Consider the following 19,654-nt stretch of genomic DNA (forward strand, 5'->3'; position numbering starts at 1 on the left):
GTGTTATTTTTATTGCACGATTTTTAGAGTGCAGGATCGCACAAGAAAGCAACTATCATTTTATAGAAGAAATGCCTGTATTTAATGACAAGGATAACGACAGAGGCATTAGTTTGATTCATGTACCTTTCTTCGTGGAGGAATCATGATGGCTATAATCATAGAATCCCTACAATGTAGGGACAGGCTCTTTGGCCCAACAACTTCACACCGACCGAAGAGAACCCACCGAGACCCATTCCCTTACCCTATATTTACTCCTGACTAATGCACCTAACCTACACCTACCTAAATACTATGGGCAATTTAGCATGGCCAATTCACCTAATTTGCACATCTTTGGATTGTGGGAGGAAACCACAGCACCCAGAGGAAACCCACACAGACAAAGGGAGAACGTGCAAACCCCACACAGACAGGTCACCCGAGGTTGGAATCAAACCTGGGTCCCTGGTGCAGTGAGGCAGCAGTGCTAACCACCGAGCCACCATGCTGCCCCATGATAATGATGAATCCAAATACAGTAGAAAACCAGAGTTTGCAACAGACACAAAATTCTGTAACATTAAAATTGTCCTCATACATTATTTCAAACTACATAAAAAATCTTGTACATAGTTGAAATTAGGACAATTTAAAATGGTGATTCTAGCATCAAACTTAAATCAGAAAACTTCACTTGCAGTAAAATTGGATGAACATTAATTAGAAATAATTAATTGGAAATTGAGGATGTAACACCTTCTTAATTTTTTTATTCACATGCCTGCTCTCACATTGTGAGCTCCTGGTTTCTTTTCGGGTCTTGTGCTATATGAAAGCCATTTTAATATAGTAGTATGTTCATTTTAAACTTTGATTTCTGCACTTACAGTTCATGAGGGCTAATTACACAATGTTCTGCAAACTTATGACAACATCTCCCCCAGATGTGCAAGCCTGGAACTTCCATTACCAATAGTGAAAGTGCTTAGTTATAGCATTCGCAAATTTTTATTCATAAGAATCTCCTTGTTTCTGAATGAACAACCTCTGATCAAAATATTGGAAAATAGTTCACCAAAGAAATGGTATTTATTCATTCGTGACCTGATAGTTCAACCAGCTTCGGTAAAATGCGCCAGAATTTTATTGCCACTTTTTAATTATTTGTTCTATGAGTCAAGACAAAATCCTGCCAGTATTACTGAAGGTTTGTGCCACAGAATTACCATGCCCCTGCTTAAGCTCTTTCAGCCCATCTGCAAAATGGGCTTTTACCTAACAATGCAGAAAATTGTCCACATCTGTCCTGCCCTCAAAAAGCTGGACAAATTGAATTCAAACAAATTGAATTCAAAACATTTGTCCACTCTCAATCATCAAAGGAAGACATTGTTGATAATTGCTATTAAGCAGGATTAACACAGCAATAACTTGCTGACCAATATTCTATTTGAGTTATGCTTGTCCACACATACAGCCCTGATCGATATGTGAATAAAAGAGCTAAACTCCAGAGGTGAGGCAAGAGTGACTGCCCCTGACATCAAGGCAGCAGTACATCATGTGCAGTATCAAAGAGGCCTGCCAAAATAAAGATTGATTGGAATCAAGGGGAAAATTCTTCACTGCTTGGAGACATATCAAGCACAAAGGAGGCTGATTATGCTTGCCAGAAACCAACCATCTCAACTCCAGGAGTTCCTCAGACTCATGTTCCAAGCTCAAGCATTCAGCTACTTCATCAACAACCTTCACTTTATCATTAGGATGGTTTGCAGAGTGTTCAGTACCATTTGTGACTCCTCAGATACAGAAGTAGTCCAGGTTAATATGCAGTAAAACTCAGGCAGAGATTGACAAGTGGCAAGTAACAGTCATACTACTCAAGTGCAATGACCATCTCCAACAAGAAAGAATCTAAACATCTCAAATATTGTGATTGTAAAGAGCAGGTCACAGGTTGGGAATTCTAAGACATCTAACTCACTACCTGTTTCTCCAAAATGGTTAATTATCTACAAGGTTAAATTCAGTAGTGTGATGCAATACTCTCCAACTGCTTGGATGACTGTAATTCAAACCACATCAAAGAAGCTTGACACCATCTGGGACAAACAGCCTGTTAAATTGTTATCACATCCAACACTTTAAAGCTTCATTCCCTTCACTACATTGGCAGCAGTGTGTAAAACTACAAGGTACACTATAGCCACTCAACATGATTCCTTCACTGCCACCTCCCTAGCCCACAAACTCTACCATTTAGAACAACAGTAGCAGATACATGGGAACACCACCACTTGCAGGTTCTCCTCCGAACCACACATCGTCTCCAGGAACTATATAGCCAATGCTTCACTGTCATTGGGCCAATATCCTAGAACTTCCCTCTAGCAGTGCTCGGGCTGAGTCTGTCTGTTTCAGGCCAGCCGATTTTTTTCCTCTCTTTCACCTTGTCATCCTTTTTATCTTTCTCTTTTTCTTTTTTTCACCTTCCTGACATCATGGGGAGGCCGGAGTAGTGCCAGTGGTGACTCATGGCTCGTAGACCCAATACATGGAATGGCAGAAGAGTGTAGGCTGCAGTGATGGCAGAGCAGGGGTCTCTTGGCTATGGTAGGCCCAAAGTGTGGATTCTTTCGGCAGCGGCGGTTCATCAACTACAGCGGTGTCAGTGCTCAGAGCAGAGGCTCCTGGCTGCAGTAGGCCCAGAGAGGGGACCTTGCAGAAGTCCTGGAGCTATGTTTGGGAACCTGGCCAATAAAGGTGAACTCTATTTAAGTATTTTCTTTTTATTCTTTTGTACCACAAAATGGCGCCAGATTGAGGCAACAGAACACTTTTCACTGTATTACTTAGATATATGTGATAACAAATCATTCATTCATTCATTCTTACCACATTGTGGTCACAACAGTTCAAGAAAGAAGCTCGTCACCACTTTCTCAAGGGCAAACAGGGATGCAAAACAGATGCTGGCTCCGTCGCAAAGCTCTCATTGCATGAAAGATTTGCAAAAAATTATAAATTTACTACCACACAAACACAAAAGGTAAAAATAATATATTAACCAATGTACCAGAACAGTACAAAGGAAATGGAGCTCATATCTATGCCTTCAGTAAAAGTTTCTAATCTGAAAACAGCTGTTGCCAAACTACTGGGCGAGACCATAAGACTGTTAGATAGATGAGCAGAATTAGGCCGTTCGGCCTATCAAATCTACTCTGTAATCTAATCACGGCTGACGTTTCTCTACCCCCTTCTCTTGCTTTCTCTTCATTACCCTTGATCCCCTTATTAATGAAGAATCTACCTATCCAAGTCTTAAATACACTCAATTATTTTGTCTCCACAGGCTTCTGTGGCAACGAGTGCCATGGATACACCAACCTCTGGCTGAAGAAATTCTTCCTCATCTCAGTTTTAAAGGGTTGTCCCTTGGAGCAATGCCCTCGGGTCCTAGACTCTCCTACTAGTGGAACTGAGAGGGTTATAGATAACCATGGAAATCTTTTGGCTTCAATTTTATTAGAGGCAGTAAACTATTAAAAATAAATGGGTTGACATATGCATTAAAATACAAATTAAAATGAACTTACTGATGAGGATAGTCATTTGACTCACGCATTGAGAATGCCGTGCTCCATGAGGTATATAACTGTTTCTTCAATCAATTTTCAAGGGTTTGTGTCATCAACAGACTAAAACGATATGAGGAAAACATCGAGAAGATGGTAACTTATTTTAGAACATTCCTTCTACATCAGGAGAAGGAAATATTCCCATGACAGTATTTCAAGGAAGTGCAGATATCCTGGATGATAGTTAACCCTCAATTCAGAAACAGATGATCTGGTCTGAACCATGTAGCCAGACAGACAAACAAGCCTCAGAACTCTTGTTGTACAGTGGTAGTGTCTCCTAGAGCTTCTACCCCTGCATTCAGGTAAGCCTGGGTTCAAGTCCCACCTGCTCCGGAGGTATGTAATAACAGGTTAATTAGAAAATATCTACAAATGAATGCAGAACATTTTGTAACCTCCAGAGGTCAATTAAAGTTGTTTCTCACCTGTCCTTAACTGGATGGCAAATAACAGCCATCACCGTTAAAACTGCTGAACCATTCCTGCTGCCAGCAAGTGCAGACTGAGGACCTGAAGCTCAGGACATCAGGCCTTAAGACCTGCAGTAAAACCTCGCACAACCCAGAACAATATCTATTAAAGTCATTCTTGGGATGTGGGTGTTTCTGGCGAGGCCAGCGTTTATTGGCCATCTTTAATTGCACACAAAACAATTAAGATTCAACCACTTTGCTGTGGGTCTGGAGTCACATATAGGCCAGAACAGATGAGGATGGCTTATTTCCTTCCATGAAGGACACTAGTGAACCAGATATCCTTTTCTTTTGCAATAATCATCAATGATTTCATAAGCACATTTGCTTTTAATTTCTGATTTTTTTGAATTAATTCCAAGTTCCACCACGTTCCAAATTTCACCGTCTACTGTGGTGGAATGCCCTGGACATTCAGCTGGGACCTGATGAAGGGCTTTTGCCCGAAACGTCGATTTTGCCTGTCCTCGGATGCTGCCTGAATTGCTGTGCTCTTCCAGCACCACTGATCCAGAATCTGGTTTCCAGCATCTGCAGTCATTGTTTTTACCTTCTGGATAGTTAGTCCAATGACATTACCACTGCCTCTCTGAGCACTATACAGATGGACTAGAATATCCACTCATATATACTGTGTTAAATTGGATTATCATTTGGAATGCTACACACTATACACTTAAAACTACATCGGTTTTGAATACTGTGCAGGTAATCTTCGAAATGGTGGACTTCCATCAGTGGATAATGGATCTATGGTCACTTCAATACAGCAATACATCATAATACAGGTCTCACAAATTGGTTTATAGATTTTGAGGGTTGCTTTAGGCAAAGGGTGAAGTTAAGTGCTGAACAAGTCCTGCTTAAAGAAGACATACTTGTTTGAAAGGCTGGTTTTAGCACACAATTTTTGTCCCAATTTCAGATTGCATCATTTGAACTTGTCTAGAGAACTAAATACTTGCAGCACCTACAGCTCATCCAAAGGACTGTTGCATATACTTAACACCAGAAACATATTCTGGCCAAATTTTTTTCTATTTTGTTTAATATTACTGCTTTCAATGTTTTTGATGTCATTGTGTTCAAAATGCAATTACAATTGCACAATTAAATTAATTCTGTCGATGATGGCTGTTCTGCCATTGTTCTGTGGTTAAAAAAATGCAAGACTATTCTTACATTGTTATAAACATGAAGGTTATAAGATTGTCATGTTTTGTGACTGTTCTTTCATAAATCAAGGTAAAATAGAATACCGAAATGAGTCATGTGAAAAAGGGTGACTTATTACTATGAGGACAAGAGGGACAGAAATCAAAAGACTTTTTGAGAAAGTAAAGTTATCCAGATCTGTAAATAATGTCAAGGGTGTTTGTGGTGACTCTGGACAGATTGCAAGACTGAGTCTCACAGGGTGGTATTAGTCATGCCTCATTTTGCAAATGGTTTTTAAACTGCCTAATTAATTAAAAGGTAGAATGGAGTTGAGGATCCAAACGTATCGAATTAACATTTCTGCACAGATATAAGGCTCATGTGATTCATGTTGCCATGGAGATGGGCTTTAAGATGGGAAGAGTCCGCAACAAGTCATTGTAGTATCAGGTTACAGGATATTAAAACATTCCTAAAAATCACAGACACAAATCAGACTGCAAGAATCCGAGAGAGCAAAGAGATAAAGAGAGCCATTCCTGCACCTAAAACAAAGAAAATATGAACTCTATCGTTTATCACATAGAATGTGGGTGGGAGCTCACAAATTGAAGACCTCATATGGATTTTAGAGTCTGGAAGATTTGTCTAACTTTGGCTCAAGAGAGGAACCTCCAGAATAAACCTCATAACAAAGTCATAGTCAAGATGATGTGGAGGTGCCGGTGTTGGACTGGGTGTATAATGTTAAAAATGACAGAACACCAGGTTACAGTCCAACAGGTTTATTTGGAACTGCTAGCTTTTGGAGCACTGCTCCTTCATCAGGTAGTTGTGGAGTATAAGATCGTAAGACACAGAATATATCGCTAAAGTTTACAGTGTGATGCAACTGAAAAACACTGGTGGAGTGTTCACCTGACAAAGGAGCTGCACTCTGAATGCTAGTGATTTCAAATTAACCCGTTGGACAATAACCTGGTGTCGTGTGACTTCTGACTTTGTCCATCCCATTCTAACTCGCGCCTCAACATTACAGTGAAAAGCAACATGGAAAACAAACAAAGAAAATGCACAATGGAGATCGGAATAAAACTGGTTTGAAATGTCTGTGGTTCTCAAGAAGAAGGGAAAATGACAGGATGAAAGCAATTTCCCAGAAGAATGTGGAGAATGAATGAGTTGGAGCCAGGAACAGTAAGATAAGGTGCAATTTAATGCAGTTAAGAATGGCTGCAAACAGAAAGATTCTGGATGTAGGTTTGCTCGCTGAGCTGGAAGGTTTGTTTGCAGACATTTCGTCACCATATGAGGTAACTTCATCAGTGAACCTCCAGATGAAGCACTGGTGGCATGGCCTGCTTTCTATTTATGTGTTTAGGTTTCCTTGGGTTGGTGATTTCATTTCCTGTGCTGATGTCATTCCCTGTTCTTTTTCTCAGTGGGTGGTAAATGGGATCCAAGTCAATGTGTTTGTTGATAGGAGTTCTGGTGGGAATGCCATGCTTCCAGGAATTCTCGTGTGTCTCTGTTTGCCTTGTCCTAGTCGAAGTGGTGTCCTTCCTCAACTGTATGTAAGGATACTAGTGAGAGTGGGTCATATCATTTCGTGGGTAGTTGTCATTCATGTATCCTGGTGGCTAGTTTTCTGCCTGTTTGTCCAATGTAGTGTCTGTTACAGTTCTTGCAAGGTATTTTGTAAATGACATTAGTTTTGCTTGTTGTCTGTATAGGATCTTTCAAGCTTATTAGCTGTTGTTTTTGTGTGTTGGTGGGTTTGTGGGCTGCCAAGGTGTCTGAGTAATCTGGCAATCATTTTCGAGATGTCTTTGATGTAGGGGACAGTGGCTAGGGTTTCTGGACATGTTTTGTCTGCTTATTTGGGGTTGTTGCTGAGAAATCGGTGGACTCGGTTCATTGGGTACCTGTTCTTTTCGAATACACTGCATAAGTGCTTTTCCTCTGCTCTGGGTAGTTCCGCTGTGCTGCAGTGTGTGGTGGCTCGTTGAAACAATGTTCTAATGCAGCTCCGTTTGTGGGTGTCGGGATGATTGCTTCTGTAGTTCAGTATTTGGTCTGTATATATTGTTTTCCTGTAGATGCTGGTTTGAAGATCCCCATTGGCTATTCTCTCTACTGCGACATCTAGGAATGGCAGTTTGTTGTTGTTTTCCTCCTCTTTAGTGAACTTTATGCCAGTAAGGTTATATTTGATGGTCTTGAAGGTTTCCTCTAATTTGTTTCGTTTAGTGATGACAAAGGTATCATCCACGTAGCAGACCCAAAGTTTGGGTTGGATGGTTGGCAGAGCTGTTTGTTCAAATCTCTGCATTACTGCCTCTGCTATGAACCCTGATATCAGAGATCCCATGGATACTCTGTTGGTTTGTTTGTAGGTTTGTTGTTGAAGGTGACAGACAACAAGCAAAACTAACATTATTTACAAAATAGCTTGCAAGAACCGTAACAAACACTACATTAAACAAACAGGCAAAATACTAGCCACCAGAATACATGAACATTAACTCGCCACAAAAAGACATGATCCACTCTCGCTGGTATCCTCAATATGGATGAGGAAGGACACCACTTCGACTGAGACAACACATGCATCCTAGGACAAGCCAAACAGAGATATGCGCGAGAATTCCTAGAAGCATGGCATTCCAATTGGAACTCTATCAACAAACACATTGACTTGGATCCCATTTACTACCCACTGAGAAAAAGAACAGGAAATGACATCACCACCAGAAATGACATCACCGCTGGAAATGATGTCGTCAACCCAAGGAAACCTAAACATAAATAGAAAGCGGGCCTTGCCACCAGTGTTTCATCCAGAGGTTCACTGATGACCTTTCCTAGTATGATGACGAAACATCTGAAAGTGAATCTTCCAGCTCAACGAGCAAACCTACATCCAGAACCTCACCCTGAGCCACAAATCTTCTCAAAACTCGTTAACCGAAAAATTGGGACAGAGGTTGGATGCTAGGTGTGAGAAAAGGATCTCCAAGAAGTACAACATCAAAGTTAACATTTATAACATTTTAAAAATTTATAACAATAGTTTAAAGCAAAGAAAATAGTCCTAAGATGCAGAGCTGCTATTTATTTATGATTGTTAAAATTTGTTGTTTAAGGTAAATAGTAACTTTCATTAGCTGTTTCGAGCTTTCTCCATTAGTGAACTACTGCATCTTTCAATATCAATTATTTGACAATTTATGGAATGTGTTTATTCCTTAAATTGTAACAATATCTAACAAAGACTTTACTATGCTGTCATTCCTATATTAACCGCAATCCATGCTTTTATTGCAAAGCAAGTCTTCATAAGCCCTCATTTGCAAGACAATCATTGCAAATACATCAGAAACCAAATTAGAAACTATGCCAAAGTTCCACCTCATAATTGACCAACTAGGCAGATTTTAAAATATGTGGGGATTTTTTATGTAGCTTTCTTGGATTGTTCGTTACTTTGTTTTGTTGCCCAGACATAAAAAACTAAGAAAATGCCAATGAAGATGACTCAGCCTCGAACCATACAAAAACACAGGAACAGTTTTAAGGGACAAACACATTCAGATATGGATCCATTATGGGTGGGTCAGCAGGTTAATTTTAATGGTTGAGTGGTATTCAGAACTTCTAAATGCATTATACATATATCAGCATCAGAGAAAGACTGTCCCTGGGGGTGTCTAGCATGAAGCTTATACCATAACTCTCTTTGTATTTTCCTGAACAAGACCTTCTTCTAGTTGCAAATCCTTTCAAAAGTTCACAGTTTCTTTTTCTGAAGCAACTATTTGTCAATGCCACAATTTGTCACATGACTTGTGTGGTTTAATTACATTTTGAGAGTGAGTAGTAGATGAGATCTTCACATTATTTCTCTCACTATATTGAAGGCATTTACCACTAGCATCTGGCCATTCTCCAGCTTCTGGTTCAGCTCGAGGCAATTACAGTTCTCATCAAAAGAAGAATGAATGATGCTTTAAGTAGATCATGCAGCTTATATTGACGAATGTAGCATTAACCGTTCAGTGCCCTAAAGAACTGGGAAATTGGTTATCTCAATCACAGAACCTGAAATGACACAGATTCTATAAGAAGCCTCAGTAAGGAATAAAACAAAACGCCAGTTAGCCTTTCAAAAACTGTAGACACTGGTTATGGACAGGTCCAGGCTGAGCTTTCAAGGAATAAGGACAAAAATAAAAACATAGGAAAGAGGAGCAGCAGGAAGTATATGTCAAGCTGCTCTGCCACTCAATATTACAATGCATGACCCTCTGCTTCAATACCACTTTTCTGCCCACTCACCATACTCCATGATTGCCCAAGAGACCAAATTTCTGACCATCTCAGCTTTAAATATATTTGGCAATTGAGTATTCCCAATCGTCTGGCACAGAGAATTCCAAAGATCCACAACTTTTTTTGCGAAGAAATTCCTTATCTCAGTCCTTATCTTGACACCTCCCTCCCACCAGCCCCACTGTAAGGGAAACAACCCTATCGTGTCCACCCTGTTCATCTCTTTCAAATCTTGCATGTTTCACTGAGATCATCACTGTCAACCATTCTTCTAAATTCCAGCAAAAGCCAATCCAATTTACTCAGTCTCTCATCATAGGTCGACCTTTTCACCCCAGGAGCCAATCTGGAAACCTTTACTATAGTAACTCCAATGCTAGTAAATCTGCCCTTAAAGACAAAAAGCAAAACTGCACACAGTTTTCCAGGAGTGGTGTCACCAAAGTCTTGTCCAATTGTATCAAAACTTCTTTATTCCTTTATTCCCGATTCCCTTGAAGTTTAAGCCAACATGCTACTGGTCACCTTTGCTCTAAAATATGTCATTTTGAAAATATGTCATATGATTCCGAGCTCTACCAGTCCTTTTTCTAATCTGGGGACACTCAGCATTCCAGGTGTACCCACGTCCCTTCCTTACCTCATTTTTCAGTACAGTGTCTGTGCCATTTCCTGTTCCAATTTTAATTCCTCCCTTGCCAGGTTTTTGATTTTAGAATTTCCATTTCTGTAGCAAATAGTCAATCAACCTCCACTGATAGAAATCCAGCGAATTTCTTGTAAAAACTCTATTCCATTCCCTCAGTCTTGTTTTCTTTCCCACAGCCAAAGATTGTCCTCCACCATATTCCCACACGCCAGTGCCCCACGCTGGTGTTTCTGCCTCAGTCCATATCCCCCTTCTACAGCTTCAATTCCAACCCCCATTAGTCTCAACAGATTCAACAAACTTGTCATTTCCACAGTATACACTGTAATGAGACCAATCAAACATCAGCTTTCCCTGACACCTCTCCCAACCTTTCATCATTCTGAAAGGATCATTCCCTTAATGAGCCTGTTCCACACTTCAATCACTCTCAACATCAGTTCCCTACCCATTGCCCAGGGACCGAAACAAACCTCCTTTCAGTTTGGTGTATTGTATTCACAGCTCAACATGCGAATAACAAATGCAGATTCATGACTGATATATCACACAATCTGTATTTTCCAAAGTAAAGAGTGAGCCAGCTAACCACACTTTCAATCTCTCTTGGTCTGTCAGGGTGAACAACCGTTCTAGCTTTGTAAGTTTATCCTAGAATATGACTTTCATTCCTGAGTCCCAGATTTTTCTAGGAAGTAAAAGCGAAAAAGACTCAAGTTCTCTGCTTTGCACCACTGTTATGGATCAGACCCAAACCCCCTGAAATCATATTAATGAAATAGCCTAGACACGTTCTTTTCTTATTTTCAAGGCAAGTACCAGGCATTGCATTCCAGATGCAACTTGATTGGTCAAACTACCAGATCTGAAGCAAAACATACTTTATTCATACACCATAGATAAAATACAACAAAAGAAAGAAGAAATTGGGAATAATTAACTCTACTGGAAAACTTAACCGAATTATAGATTATTTTACTACTAAACAGTAACTGTTATAATATGGTAACACACCCTTGGCAAAAGGCAAAAATCAGTAAAACAGATTGTCTCAGAGGCAATTCTGCAGTCCAGGAGGAAAAAACATCTGATAGGAGCGAGAGTAGCAGGGAGAGATGTACTGCAATTTCCAACCCAGCTTCAAGACCCCAGCAACTGCTACTGAGACACTAAAACTAAAAGTCCTGATTCTGTGGGAGCTTGACCCCACCCATTCAGGCTGCTTCTAATACAGTCATAGAGACATACAGCACAGAAACAGACCCTTCAGTCCAACTCGTCCATGCCGACCAGATATTGTAACCTAATGTTCCAATCTTAGAGAAAAAAAATCCCAAGGTCTCACAAGCTATTTACTTTGAAGAAGATGACCCAGCACCTCTGATCTCAATTTTTTTCCGATAAATAAACCAATATTCCTCTGAAAGCCATAGTATTTTCACACTGCCTAAACATCTTTGGCACCTGCACATGTGCAATTAGCCTGAAGGGACTGATAGCAGCAATCAGCCCTCCCATCCCTGAGAGCCCAGCCTGAATGGTTGTGGAGAATCCTGAGATGTTTGAGGAAGTGAGGGAAGGCAGGCAGGGCAAGCAGGTCTGAACTAGCCAATTCCCTGGCCACCAGTGACTCCTTGCCCACAGCCGTCTCATACCCACTCCTCCGGTGAAGTGTCCCTCATTTATTTCCCTCCAAGATGGTCACCCCATGGTCTGTAGCCTTGCAAGTTATAGGCTACTTCAAGTGGGGAAATCCAAAACTAGAGGGCAAAGGTTTAGGGTGAGAGGGGAAAAATTTGAAAAGGAGCGAAGGGGCAAAGTTTTCAATTACAGGGTGGTCGTGTATGGAATGAGGTGCCAGAAGAAGTGGTGGAGGCTGGTGCAACTCCAACATTTAAAAGGCATCTGGATGAGTATATGAATAGGTAGGGTTTGGAGGGATATAGGCCGAGTGTGGCAAGTGGGACTAGATTAGGTTGGGATATCTGGTCAGCATGGACGGGTTGGACTGAAGGTTCTGTTTCCATGCTGTACATCTCTATGACTTTATGACTCTACATTGTTACAACTGAGATGGGTGGAATGCATTGTACCTCTCCTTAGCCTTACTACTCCCGTAACCACAACATGAAAAAGCAGCAGCAGCAGCTACATTTGTGGCACCACAGTTGGCTCTAGCACACATTAGAGGAGGCGGAGGGTGGGGGAAGGCTGGGAGAGCTTTCATAACGGGGGACTCAATTGTGAAGGGGAACTGACAAGGGGTTCTGTGGCAGCAGAAGAGACGCAGTACCAGGGTCAGGGATGTCTCAGAATGGCTGCAGAGGGGTCCTGCAGCAGAAATTGCAAGTAGATTAAACAGGAGGACTGCCAAGGTCGTAAACTCCAGATTACTTCAAGTGCAGCACGCTACTGAGTATAGGAATAAGAAGATAAGTCAGATGAATACATAGCTAAATGGATAGTGTAGGAGGGAGGGCTTTAGATTTTTGGATCATTGGGGTAGTTTCTGGGGTAGCTGGCATCTGTACAAGCTGGACAAATTGCACCTGAACCAGAATGGGTCCAATATTCTTGTTGGAAGGTTTGCCCATGCTGTTGGGGAGGTTTTAAACTGATTTGGCAAGGAGTGGGGCACAGAGTAAATGTAAAGTTAAGGACAAGGCCCAATCAGATGTAGAAGGATTGCCAGTAGAGTCCTGTAGGTGAAGAAAACATGGGTGGGAAAAGGCCCATGGGAAGTCTGGAAAGCTAAATTCTATCTATTTTAATGCAGGGAGCTTGACTGGTAAGGCGAATGAACTTACAGCATTGATCAGCACATGGGAACATTATATTGTTGCAATCTCTGAGACATGGGTGAAGGAAGAACAGGACTGGCAGCTCAACATTGCAGGGTATAGATGTTTCAGGAACAAAACAGAAGTTGCTGGAAAAGCTTAGGAGATCTGGGAGCATCTGTGAAGAGAAATCAGAGTTAGTGTTTCGTGTCCAGTGAGCTTCCTCAATTCTAAGGAACAGTCACCAGACCCGAAACGTTAACTCTGATTTTTTGTTCACAGGCGCTCCCAGATCTGCTGAGCTTTTCCAGCAATTTCTGTTTCTGTTTCTGATTTACAGCATCTGCATTATATACAGCTTACTGGCATAATACTAAACGCTCAACAGTCAGCAGGAGATAGAGGTACATATACATAACCAAATCACAGTAAGGTGTGAGAGAAACAAGGTTATATTTCCAAGGATTTCAATTTTCCTAACATTAACTGGGATCACCTTAAATGTGCAAAAATCAGATGCAGTTTTTGTGCAATATGTAGATAACCCTACTAGAGATAGGGAAGCGCTAGACCTAATCCTAGGGAATGAAGCTGGTCAAATGGTTGAAATTTCAATTGATGAGTATTTTGGGGAAAGGGACCATAACTTGGTAAATTTCAAAGTCGTTACGGAAAGAGATAAGGATACTGCTGAAGTTAAATGTCTAAACTGAGGGAAGGCCAATTTCAAAATCATTACAGAAGATCTGGCAAACATAAAATGAGAGCAGTTACTTGCAGGTAAGTCTACACTTGAAAAGTGGCAATCTTTTAAAAATAGTACAGTGGGAATTCAGGGCCAGTGTAAGAGGGAAGAGCAAGGGCAGCAGGTTCAGGGAACCCTGAATGTCAAGGGATTTTGAGAGTTTGATAAAGAAAAAGAAGGAAACATATTTTAGGTACAGTGCAGTTAAAAACAAGGGAATCCATTCAAATGTATACAGAAGGTAGGGGGTTGCTTAAAAAAGAAAATTAGGAGGGCAAGAAGGGGCAGATGGGATCAAAAAACACCCCAAGGCTTTTTATAACCATATTAACAGTAAGAGGACAACCTGGGAAAGGGTGCAACCTATTAGAGACCAAAGGAGCATTTAGAGCGTGGAACCGGTGAACGTGGGTGAGGTTTTAAATGAATATTTCTCTTTTGTATTCACAGAGGACAAAGACATTGTTGCCAGGGATATCAGTTGTGCTAGTGAAGTTCTACAGCAGGTTAAAAATAATAAGGAGGTACTAGACAGCTTAAAAGACATACAGGTGCATAAATCCCCTGGGCCTGATGAGATGTATCCTAGGCTGCTATGGGAGGCATGGAAGCACATTGCTGTCAGAAATATTTCAAACTTCACTGGCCACAGATGAAGTACCAGATGACTGGAGAATAGTTAATGTGATTCCTTTGTTCAAGAAGTGTAGCACGGACAAGCCAGATAATTACAGACCAGTTAGTATCATGTCAGTAGTGGAGAAATTATTGGAAAAAATTCTGAGAGACAGGATTAATCAATATTTGGAATGGCAGAGAATGATTAGTGATAGACAGCACAGATTTGTTAGAGGAAGCTCCTGTTTGAATAATTTGAGTTTTTTGAAAAGGTGACTAAATATATTGATGAGAGTAGTGTGGTTAATATGGCTTACAGGGACTTTAGTAAGGCCTTTGACAAGGTCCCACATTGAAGGTTGGTCCAGTAGGTAAGAGCCCATCAGATTCAAGGCAAGTTGACAAACTGGATCCAAATTGGCTTACAAATAGGAGGCAAACAGTGATGGTGAAGTATTTTTGTGATTGGAAGCCTGTGACCAGTGGTGTACCATATGATGCAGTGCTGGGACTGTTGCCATTTGTTATTTACATTAACAACTTGAATTTTAATGTATATAGCATAATTCATAAGTTTACAGAAAACCCAAAAATTGGTTGTGTTGTTGATACTAAGGAGAATAGTCACAGGCCACAATCTGATATTGTTCAGCTGGTAAATTGGGCACAGCAATGGCTAATAGAATTTAATCCTGACAAATACAAGGTGATGCATTTTGGGAGGTCTAATAAGGGAAGGACACACACAATGAACAGTAGGCTCTAGGGAGCACTGAGGATCTGTGGTGTCCGGATCCATAGATCCATGAAAATGCCAGCACAGGTAGGCAGGATAGTGAAGAAAGCAAACAGTATGGTTGTCTTCATAAGGGCTTAGAATATAGGAGCAAGGAAGTCTTGATACAACTTTATTAAACATTGATTAGGCCACAGATGAAATATTGTATACAGTTCTCATCACCACATTATCAGAAGGATGTGATTACACTTGAGAGGATGCAGAAGAAATGCACCATAATGGTGCCTGGAATGAAAAGTCTCAGTTATGAGAGGACACTTGATAGGCTTTGTTTGTTTTCCTTGGAGCAGAGGCGGCTGAGGGAGCAGTCTAATTGAGCTACACAAAATTATGAGAGGCATGGACAGAATAAAGTTAAAAATCACACAACACCAGATTATGGTCCAACAAATGTATTTGGAAGCACTAGCCTGTTGGACTATAACCTGGTGTTGTGTGATTTTTAACTTTGTCCACCCCAGTCCAACACCGGCATCTCCAAAGCATGGACAGAATAGAATGTGAGACTCTCTTCCCCCATTGTAGATGTGTCTAAGTTCAGAGTGCTAAGTTAAGGTGAGGAGCAAGTGGTTTAGAGGAGACCTGAGGAAAATTTATTTTATCCAGACGATGGCAGAAATATGAAATGTGCTGCCTCTGAGGGTGGTGGAGGTTGATACTTATCCAACATTTAAGAAGCATTTCGAGGAGTACTTAAAATACCAGGATGTAGTAGGCTATGAGCAAAGTGCAGGTAAAATGGGATTGGTGCAGTTTGGTGTTTATTGGTCAGCATAGACATGATGGGCCAAAGGTTCTGTTTCTATGCTACATGACTATAAAGGTAAATGTTTTACCTACTTCAAAAAACAACAGCTATGTCTTTAGATATTAAAGACATCAAGGGATATGAGGAGAAAGTGGGATTATGGCATTAAGATAAAGGATTAGCCATGATCATTTTGAATGATGGAGCAAGCTTCAGGGATTGAATGGCCTACTTCTGCCCCTCGTTTCTATGTTTCTATCAATTCCTTGATCTCTTTTCTGCAACACTTTTCATTATTGGACATTGCTCTGGGACAATCAGTTATTGACTACAATGACTATTGATTACGAGTAAGTAGATTCTGACCACAGATAAACAATTATGAACCACTGACATGTAACTCTACCAGTATAAACTCACCTGTAAACACGCACAGGCAGACAGACAGGGAAAAACCGTGGTGTGTTATGGGTAAAAGGAAAGACTGGGAAAGTAGTTCAGTCATCACTTCACAGAGTTAGTTGAGACAATTATTGTGCCAATCAGAATGCTACTTCTTGATCTTCTTTCTCCAGATATTTTCACTAGTTTGCAAGAGGCACAGAGTGATTGTTTCATACGAATCAAGGTCCTTGACTTATCAAATAAATGTTCAGCTTACAGCAACTGGAAAGGGAAAATGAACTGACTATTTTCAGGGTTGAGATGGTTTTTCTGCAGAGCAAAAGCAGCTCATTCTCCTCCAGAGATATCTGTCCTACTGTAAAGGCAATTGTAGACTACTCTTCCAAGTGTCTTCTTCCCCTTATTATTTCTTGTCTCCACTCATGGATTCTACATCTTCCTATCCAAGATCATTTCTTGGTGTTGTACTTAATCCATTCCATCCTAACAAAGCTAACTCTCCACCTTTTTTTTATGGCTGTCCTTTCAAAAATTCATAGACTCCCTTCAAAGCACTGATTTCCTTGTGACTCTGTCTCTGTAGTGGCCACAAGATCAAGCCCGTTATCTTCTCCTTATGCCATTAATCCATTTTGTTTGTTCAGAAAACTACATGAATAAATGTAACTAGCCATTAATTTAGACCTTTTACTATGTTCCCTACCTTTGACCCTATTTACTGCTGTTTTTCTGATTGTAGACTCCAGCCCTTCCTGTCTCACTCTGGGTATCATCCAAATAGATCCCTTGTAATTCTGATGTACGCTTTGGATTTGTAAACCTACATTTTCCTCTCACCCAAAACCTCACACCTCTAATTAAACTTAAAACCATCTCTACCGCACTAATTGTTTACTTTACCAGGATATTGGTCCCAATGCAGTTCCAGTGAAGCATGTTCCACTGAAGCAGCTACCTTCTATTCTAGCCATTGTACCAGTGTCCCATGAACTGAGACACACTCCACCAACACCAGTCTTTGAGCCACATATTTAACTTCTTGAGTTTATTTACTCTATGCCAGTTTGTCTGTGGCTCAGGCAGTATTTCAGGGATTATTACTTTGGAGATTCAGCTTTTTTACTGATCACCTAATTGTTTGCATTTTCAGCAGAACCTCCTTTCCAGTCCGATCAATGTCATTGGTAGTGACATGGTTGACAACAATTAGATCCTTCCTCTCCCACTCCAATTTCTGGGGTGGTTCACTGCTGCCTCACAGCGTCAGGGACCCTGATTCGATTCCAGCCTCAGGTGACTTTGTACATTCTCCCTGAGACTACATGGGTTTGCTCTGGTTTCTTTCCACAATCCAAAGATGTGCACGTTAGGTGAAATGGCCAAACTAAATTGCCCATAGTGTTCAGGAATGTGTAGGTTAGGTGCATTAGTCATGTAGGATAATATGGGAATGGGTCTGGGTGGGATACTCTTTGGAGGATTGGTGTGGACTTGCTGGGCTGAAGGGCCTGTTTCCACACTGTAGGGATTCTATGACTTCTTTTTCAATCCCAAGGACATACATTTTTACCTGGCACTGGATAGCAACACAGCCTTAAGGAATCTCACTCATGGCTGCAAAGAACTGTATCTATGTCCCTAATTATACCCCTCGCTACCACTAAATTATTATTATTTTCTCCCCCACTTGAATGGCTTCCTATACCACGGTGCCATTGTTAGTTCGCTCATCCTCCCTGAAATTCCCAACCTCATTCACTCAGCTTGCAAGAACCTCATAACTTAGACAATTGTAGGGCAAAAGACGAGAAATAATCCTACTCACCAATCAGCTACTGTCTTATCAGGTAATGGTAAGCCACAGTCCTGCTAGTCTCACTGCATGTCGCCTCTCGATCCATGCCTTTTGTCCTTTTCCAGTACATCTCTTGTTCTGGATCATATATTGCAGTAAATATTAGTAAAAGCAGCTCTCTCCCACCATTGCATTGAACACCCACTTGATCTAAATTTCCAGTTCACTCATTTGGCTTTGTTGCACTCAGCTAAGTCTAATAGTCACTGAGCCATGGTGATTTCTTTTAAAACACAGTATAAGAAAAAGACATCCTGAAAGGTAATTTTATTTTTTATTCACATTAGAAGAGTTTAGGAGCAAACATAATAAACAGTCAAGTGCATTAATAGAAGGTTCTGGAGTTTTATTTTGGGAAGGGGAACTTAAAGGAAGAACTCATAGCTTGAAACAAAAAGGTTTTTATTTAAGTTTCAGTTTAGACAGCTCAGCTGGGTTCTTAGCTGAAGCAGGCACATAAAGTAGTTGCTGCTGCGAAAGAGAAAGGAGAGTTTAGAATTGTTAATAGGTTACCTCAGTGTAAGGGGTCTGATTTAAAAGCTCCAGACCAGAAACATTTGGTTAAAATTCTGACGGACTTATCTGCAGCTGAGGAAGTTTAAGTTTTGTAAGATAAAGTGAGGTCTGCAGATGCTGGAGATCAAAGTTGAAACTTTATTGCTGGAACAGCACAGCAGGTCAGGCAGCATCCAGGGAACAGGAGATTCGACGTTTCGGCCTGTGCCCGAAACGTCGAATCTCCTGTTCCCTGGATGCTGCCTGACCTGCTGTGCTGTTCCAGCAATAAAGTTTCAAGTTTTGTAAGATGACAGCAAATGAGGTTTCTCATAGTAAAACGGGACCTTGATCAGATGGGTCATTGGGCCGAGGAGTAGCAGATGGAGTTTAATATAGATAAATGTGATGCATTACATTTTGGTAAGTCAAATTAGGGCAGGACTTATACCGTAATGGTCGGGCCCCGAGTGGAGTGAGTTGCCAAACAAAGAGAACATCAAGTGCAGATGCACAGTGGAGTCGCAAGTAGACAGGGCAGTGAAGGCAGTGTTTAGAATGCTTTCCTTTATTGGTCAGGGCATTGAGTATCGGAGTTGGTACATCATGTTGTGCTGTAGAGGGCACTGGTGAGGTCATTTTTGGAACACTGCGTTCACTTCTGGACTCCCTACTATAGGAAACATGTTGTTCAACTTGAAAAGGTTCAGAAAGGATTTTTCCCTTGAGGCATTGAAAGCTGAGGGGACACCTTACAGAAATTTATAAAATTATGAGAGGCATGGATAAGTTGAATAGCCAAAATTTGTTGTTTCCAGGGTAGAGGCGTCCAGAACTAGAGGACATAGGCTTAGGCTGAGAGGGGCAAGATTTAAAAAGGACCTCAGGGGTAATCTTTTCACGCAGAGACTGGTGTGTTTGTGGAACGAGCTGCCAGAGATGGTGGAGGTGGGTAAAATTACAAT

The sequence above is a fragment of the Chiloscyllium plagiosum genome, unplaced genomic scaffold (genome assembly GCF_037043375.1).
Source record: "Chiloscyllium plagiosum isolate Xiang-an unplaced genomic scaffold, Cpla_swu_hap1 HiC_scaffold_32, whole genome shotgun sequence".
Taxonomy (NCBI): domain Eukaryota; kingdom Metazoa; phylum Chordata; class Chondrichthyes; order Orectolobiformes; family Hemiscylliidae; genus Chiloscyllium; species Chiloscyllium plagiosum.